General features: G+C 31.0%; 1 protein-coding gene across 1 annotated transcript in view; it reads left to right on the top strand.

Annotated features, from left to right (window-relative positions):
- The window catches only part of LOC132738079 (putative sodium-coupled neutral amino acid transporter 11), a 57,119-nt gene continuing 49,275 nt past the window's right edge, over nucleotides 1-7,844 (top strand). Inside the window, exon 1 of the mRNA XM_060725507.1 lies at nucleotides 1-372. The gene's annotated coding sequence lies outside the window, so the exon portion shown is untranslated. The remainder of the gene's footprint in view (nucleotides 373-7,844) is intronic.

Genomic DNA, 7,844 nt, shown 5'->3' with positions numbered 1-7,844 from the left:
GATGCTTTTGTCTGAAACCTGAAGATTTATTGTTTGTATGCAAAGACTATGGGATGGGTGAAGGTGATTTATCATAACTTAGGTTGTTTATTCCGAGAAATTTATTTCATGCAAAAAAATATTATATGATGGTGAAGGATGGTATAGGTGATAGAATACAAATAATGGTGTATAAATTGCTGCGAGATGACAGGGTGTCGTTCGGTGACAGACATTTAGTATTGATTGGTACGTGGAAACCACTGCTTTTATAGAGACGAAGGCTCCCGATATAATGGATGGAGAATATTGGAATTGCCCAGTTAGATGCTCTCCGTAATAACAATTAGATGCTCGAGGATTTGGAGTTATATACTGATGACCAATATCAAGGTAATCATGGTATTAAGATTTATAGGGGGAAAATATGTCATTAAATGTCTTCTTCTATATTTATATGTTATAGTATTGATTTTTATTATAACCATTTAATTTACAAAACTTACCTTTTTTGAACATGGAAATATGGAGATTTATATAATTATGTAGTATATTTTTGACTAACAGAAGTGTAGAGATTATTTTTATAATAACATAGAATGTAAATTGTTTAGATATTTGTTCATATGATAGCAATATAATTTCAGAAAATTATTTCATGTAGAGAATATTTTGATTTTGAGAAGTAATGGATGGAAATGATCATGTCTTTGATATAAATGTATATACTTTAATGATATATGAAGAAAATTTGTTGATTTATAAAATTAAATTGTAAACTGTTCTGTGAATATTTATTTGAAATGGATTTCTTCATTATAATAGAAATGAAATTAATGATCATTTGGTTGCCTTCATGGATAAAAACTGTGTTTTTTAACAGTGTTTATTTTATGCAATAGAGAAGTATAAAAAATGCACATGTAATGCTGTGATTATTTATATGGTGGTATTTTTTTTACAGCCAAATGAAACTTTTTTTATATTGAAGTTATAGAGAGAAATGTAATGTTAATATTTTGTTTAATGTGTGTTATATTTATAATATAAAAGTTCTAAAAAAAAATTTTTTCTTTAATATTTATTTTATTGCTGGTTTAACATGGATTTTTATAACCATTTATTTGTAATATTTGTTCATCCCAAATAAACTATTTATATTTCTTCTAATGAATTATTTGCAGGATATTTTGCAACTTCTTATGCTGTATATAGGAAATATTGTAGAAATATGCCACTCTGATGGGTAACTTGTGTCTCTCAAGTTGATTGTATGAAGATATATGAGCCGAGTCATGACAAAACTAACATAATGGGTTTGCGACCAGCATGGATCCAGACCAGCCTGCGCATCCGCACAGTCTGATCAGGATCCATGCTGTTCGCTTACAAACCCTATTACAAGTAGAGAAACTGATAGCGAACAGCATGGATCCTGATCATAATGTGCGGTTGCGTAGGCTGGTCTGGATCCATGCTGGTCGCAAACCCATTATGTTGGTTTTGTCATGACACGGCTCATATTTATTCCCACAAGCCCCCACCACAAGTGTGAATAAAATCAATTAACAAATTGATACAATACACCAAGTGGGGCATTTGTGGCAAAGTGGTTAAGGTCATTAACTTCTAACCACTCTCCCCTCTCTTCTCTGAGTTTGAATTCACCAGGGATTATGGATTTTTTTATGTGAGAAAGCTATCCAGCAAGCTCACAGAACATTGTTGGTTCTACTCAAGTGCCTACCTGTGTCTGAAACAATGCATGAAGGGGCACCTGAGGTTTTCATCTACCAGTAAAGCTGGGAAGTCACCATATTAGCTCTGCTGTGGTAAGCTGTAAAACCCAACTAAAAAAGACCCTGTATTTTAAACAGAAATCTTATACAGATAAAAATATAAAAAGAGTTTTTGTTATATAAATATTTGTATGGAATGGTACAATATTGGCTTTAATAACCACTTAATTATTGTTTAATTTATCATAGAGAAATCAAAATATTAGATTTTAAAACATTGTATTGTTTAAGATAAAGATAAGGGTTTGCAAAGTAATGTTTTGAAATTATCATAGAAACAACCATTAAAGCTATAAAAATATGGGTTCTAAGGGAACAACATTATTCATTGTTTTGTGTCTGTAAATATTTCTCTAGAATGGTACGTTATAGACTTTTATAACCATTTAATGTTATTGCTCTAGAGAAGTTTTGTTCTTGAGAAACATTGGAGAGAAATAATCGTATTTTTATACCATAATTGATATATACATCAATGGAAAGCAAAGAGGTTTTTATTAAAGATGTCTTTTTTAATGTATGTTTTTGTCAAATGTTTGTATGGTCTGATACTGATTTTTTTAATCTTATTGATTCAAAACTAGGTGATAAGTGACATTTTTACCTCTGTGAAAATATTTAAGAATTCTCACTTCTAGGTAAAATTCACTAGTAGTCTCTGTTATCTTGAATCAAACAAAAGTAAAATTCTCTATAAAAAAATGTTGTTGGGTTTTTCATGAATATTTATCAAGAAGATTTATATTGATTTTCATGTTACCATTCAATTCTAGTGATATTATTTTCATTCTATAGAATATTTTGTCTCTGAGATATTTTTTAGCCATTGTGATGCTGTATAAATAATGATGGCACTGTACAGATTATGGAAATATTTTTTTCTCTGAATAGATAAATACACTGGTTTGGAATTTTATAATTATTTAATTGTCCTGGAAACAAAATTGGTCTGCTGTCTTTTTTTTTAAAGGTTTGTAATTTATTATGAATATTTTGGTTTGTAATGGAATTTTATAACCATTTAATTGTATTGTAAGCAAAACTTTCATTTTTCATAATTGTATTTAGACGTTATAAAATTGAGTCATTTGTAAAATTTTAATAAAACCTTTAACCCATTTGTTCTGTCCAAATATGGGTAGCAAACATGCAATGAAAATGCTCTTCTTGCAAATATTTATTTCTATGGTATATGGACTTTTTATATCCAGTTTCTGTTAAAATATTTTGTTTTCAAAAAGTACTGCATGGATAAATATAGACTATATATGAGCCGCGTCACAACAAAACCAACATAGTGGGTTTGCGACCAGCATGGATCCAGACTAGCCTGCGCATCCGCACAGTCTGATCAGGATCCATGCTGTTCGCTATCAGTTTCTCTACTTGTAATAGAGTTGGTTATCGAACAGCATGGATCCAGATCAGACTGCGCAGATGCGCAGGCTGGTCTGGATCCATGCTGGTCGCAAACGCACTATGTTGGTTTTGTCGTGACGCGGCTGTTATCTAACTGTATGGAAATCGCTTATGTTATAATTATATCAATACATGGAACACTTCTATAGTGCATTTTGATTCATGATGGTGTTCTATTATCTAATTGAATTTGCCTGTAGGACTAGATCTAGTAATTGGATTTCATCGATGTTATTTTAGTTTGTTTTTTATTACTTTGATAACTCAAATTTCTCAGCCTGGGGTAGTCAAAGGGAGAAATGAAGGGAGTTTAAAGGTCAACAGACCTAGACTTGTGAACTTAAGGTTTGGTTTGGCATATGTTAAAGTTTGGTTGACTACAATTTATTTAATGCCATGTTATTCTCCACTGCTGGTTCCTATATGAATGTTGTGAAGAACTTTGTAGTTATCAGTAAGTTATCCAGCAAAATTGGGTTGGTCAACTGACCACAGAGATATGACCAAACATGTGTTGAAATTGGGATTTGGGATGAAAATCAGACAAAAAAACCCTGGGAGGAAAAGGTCAGTGTTTTTATAAAATCCAAAAGGAGAAATGAAGTATGTGTACTAATCTATTACTTAAAAAATCCAAAAAATTAAACAGAAAAAAAGTATACTTTACAAAAAATAAGAGAATTTTGTTGTTTTGTTTGTCTCTGTTAGCCCAAAAAGGAAATATGGTTGATTCTGTGGTAGTTGTATAGAGGATATTTGATAGTTCAGTGTAAGATCAGAATATATTTCACCAAGTGAGCACCAAAAGGTATATTTCACGAGTGGTGCAGCTATGAGTGAAATATGAACTTTTGGTGTTCATGAGGTGAAATATATTTCGATCATACACTTAACTAAACAAATTTTCTTTTTATTACATGCAGAGAAACGTTAAAAAGACGTTTTAACCTAATGCTAAATGAAAAATGCACCAAATAATGATACAACATGACGTCATTTACGATGTCACATCAGTAAATAACAGTTTTTTATTTCACTGATATATTTCTATAAACTACCGAAAAGCATGTAATAAATTGTCTAAATAGATATTCTGCTGTATAGTTACTTTGTTTAAGAGGTAATTCTGTGTGAATTATTTTGTCTATGACGAAATTTTGTTGTTGCTTTTCCCAAATGGAAATTCTGTCGTAGTTATTTTGGTCAAGAGGTAATTCTGTTCCAGTTATTTTGCCTAGGATAAATTTTTGCTATTTTTTTCAGGGTAGTTGTATTGAGTCCAAAAGGAATTTCTGTTGCACTTACTTTGTCTATGAGTTAATTCTGTTATGTTCAAGTATTGTAGTAATTCTTTCATTGTCTTTTTTGTCTGAGGGGAAATTTTGTTGTAGTTATTTTATCAAAGAGAATATAGTTTTGTTGTTAATTGTGTCTATATGAGACAGAATAACAAGAATCTTGTTGATTTAAATAGACTTTTATATTGCCATGACATGTCTCTGGATAGTTTGCCAACATCTTCAGCCTTGCAGTTGTCTGCACATCAATTTAGAAATACAAAACTCTTAGGGGAATTTGTAGGCTTATTTTTGTCCCTAGCAACCATTCAAACCACAAAAAGGTATTACAACTTGATATTTTTATGTTAATAGTGCAGGGAAATGATGAGACTCCATTAAGCTGTTTTTGCTACATTATTTTCATCATTTGTCTGAAGTTTGTATACCAATATAGTTTTGGCATTTATTTATACTTTGTCAAAATTATGATCCATTTATACCCCAGTAGAGTTTGTGTTGTGATAAAGTTCTTATAAAAGTTCTTAATGCACTGAACTGGAGAAAAAAATGGTTAAAATATTTGACTGAATAATTATGACTTTATAACTTTACTTAAATCATTTAAAAGCCATTTTGAAAAAACATCTTTGTTCATTACACTCATCCATTGTAAATTGAAGGAACAACCTTTCACTCTATTAAATTTACATTGGATTGTGACCATGAATTTATAGTTTTATTCAACCATTACAGAGTTGTTGTATATATAGCCAAAATAATGCCCTGGTGGGACATAGTAACCCTAATACCTATGCTAAATATCTTAAATGGACTTGTCCATCTTTAAATCAGAACACAACCATTAATCATTTATAGGGAAGATTTCAAAATAAGTACTGACTGAATAGGTAAATGATATAACCGCATGGATGTGCCATTTGCTGGCAGATATTGACCGGCATTGGTCGCTAGGGGAGATTCAACAGTTGCCAATAGCAGGCTTAAAGGGCTAATTGTGTCTTTCTTGATATCAGCATAAAATTTGGTCAAAACCTGACTAACCTGATCTGTAAGTTTTATTGAAACATAAAAGGCCACAGGTGCTGATGTAAAACAGAATGAAGTGAATTGAAAATAAACACTCAATCAAAAGGTTTTCAATATTTCAAATACTCAAGTTTATATTTGTAATTTCTCTTATTGCCATCACAATTTTCTCATAGATTTTGTTTGAAAATGTTAAGTGTATCAGATATATCAAAATTAAATTCATAACCTTTTAAACATTATATCTCAATCATTTTTGTGCCATTTAAGAGAAATGCCAGAATTCCCTGTGTACCAATTAAACAGAAGTTAAGCATTTACTGCAGAATATATAGAATTTTGTACATTTTGATATAGTAAACATAATTATCACATAAGACCTGGGAGAAGTGGGTTTTATGTTATTGATTAAAGCACATTGATTTTACAAGAGAAGTGGGTAGAAAGTTAATGATGAAATTAGAAATGGAGCAATCTGCAACTAAATTCTGACATTAGTGTAATAAAGAAAACCGTGTGTTTTTTTACAATCCATTAAATAGTAAATTTTGTCATGATATCAAACATTTTCTGAACAAATAGCTAATGAAGATGACATTCTAGCTTATTTTATTTCTGTCTGTCAGATTATCAGACAGTCTTTGTAGTGTGGTTAAGTAAAGAGAAACAAACTTATAACGCAACCTCTGCATAGCAGGCCATTGTTTACCATTAACCTTGTAATATTAACAACAGTATAAACCCATAACATATAAAATGTCTTCAACTGACTTCAGGTTGTCATATGTTGTTTTATTTTTCTGATCCTTCGGGATAATTGATTACAACACTTTAAAGTATTGAAAATTAAGTATTGCTCAAACCTGTGCTAGGGGGCGTGAGTGATGGTGCACTTTTTGGTCCTTTGGGATCATTGAGTCCAACACTTTAGAGTGTTGAAAATTGAGTACCCCTCAAGCCGGTGCTAGGGGGCATGAGTGATGTTCTACTTTTTGGTCCATTGGGATCATTGATTCCAACACTTTAGAGTGTTCAAAATTGAGTACCTCTCAAGCTGGTGCTAGGGGGCGTGAGTGATGGTGCACTTTTTCATTATCCCTCATGTCAACCAAGTCAGCAATTTTCATGTAATTTGTTGTGATGAATGCTTCGATGGGAACAAACTTAATCTAGATTTTTGTCCATATTTTCACCTGGACAAAACCATACAATCTTTTTCAGGGAAAATTTCTAAACATATGTATTTGACGGAATAACAAACAATGCAGTCCAAGATCAGGTGACAGGGATGTATTGGCTGATCTTGGTCTGCCCTGGTCGCGTGGTACAAGCACGCTAAGGGCTGATTCTATTTTATTATTAGAATCCACCTTTATAGTGTGAATTTTAAGTAATAACCAAAGTCTTTTTTATCACTGATTGAACTTCAGGCATTTCTCAAAAAAAATAAAGTAAGATTTTTTTTATTCTAAACCAAGAGTGGAATGTTATTTTCAAAACAAGCATACAATAAAAAAAAGAGAAAAGAAATGGAACAATAATTATTGTTTTCTTTGTGTAATAAAAACTGGTCTTTATGATAGGTTATACTGTATTATGTACATTTCTCTCTTTTCTTGTTTTAAACTCTTTATATTTAGTCATAGTTTTAATGTCCATTTGTAGTTATTGGTATATTTCATCCGACTAATTCTGTTCATCTACCAGGGCAAATTTAGTAGTAGTTATTTTGTTTATATGAGACAGTGTTATGAGATTCATGTTGATTTACATAGACTTTTACAGTATATGAAACTCAGGAAGTGATTCTCAATAGAGTGCCTGCAATATTTCTTGGTGTCTGGACAGTATCTACTAACAACAAGACTGTAGGGAATTTATGATAGGTTTTGGATCATTTAAGCATTCTAAATATGTGTACCAACTGCATGTTTGTAATATCAATTTTTCATTCGAAAATTTAGATTTGTAATTTAAGCACCAAAAATTATTATTCATACTTCAATCTGCTCATTTATTAAAGGCATTTTTGTATGTTGTCAGAATTTTCAGCTTTTTGTACCCAGAAAGTCTGTGCCTATTAAAAATATTTTATTGTTGGAACTTTTTCAATCCATTAAAACTGGAATTATATTTCTTCCCTAGACAGTGCTAGTATTACCAGAAGTATTACACTACAAATAATGTAGGGTATCATAATGAGTCTTTGTTAAAATTACATGTTTTTTTAAAAAAATGCATTGTACAATAAAGATAATGAAAAAAATTTTTAGCAATCAAAATAATTACACATTGTACTTTATTCAAACCATTACGATTT

This window comes from Ruditapes philippinarum, unplaced genomic scaffold (genome assembly GCF_026571515.1).
Source record: "Ruditapes philippinarum isolate M1 unplaced genomic scaffold, ASM2657151v2 ctg1914_1_1_1_1, whole genome shotgun sequence".
Taxonomy (NCBI): Eukaryota; Metazoa; Mollusca; class Bivalvia; order Venerida; family Veneridae; genus Ruditapes; species Ruditapes philippinarum.
This window is presented reverse-complemented; position numbering and strand designations above follow the sequence as displayed.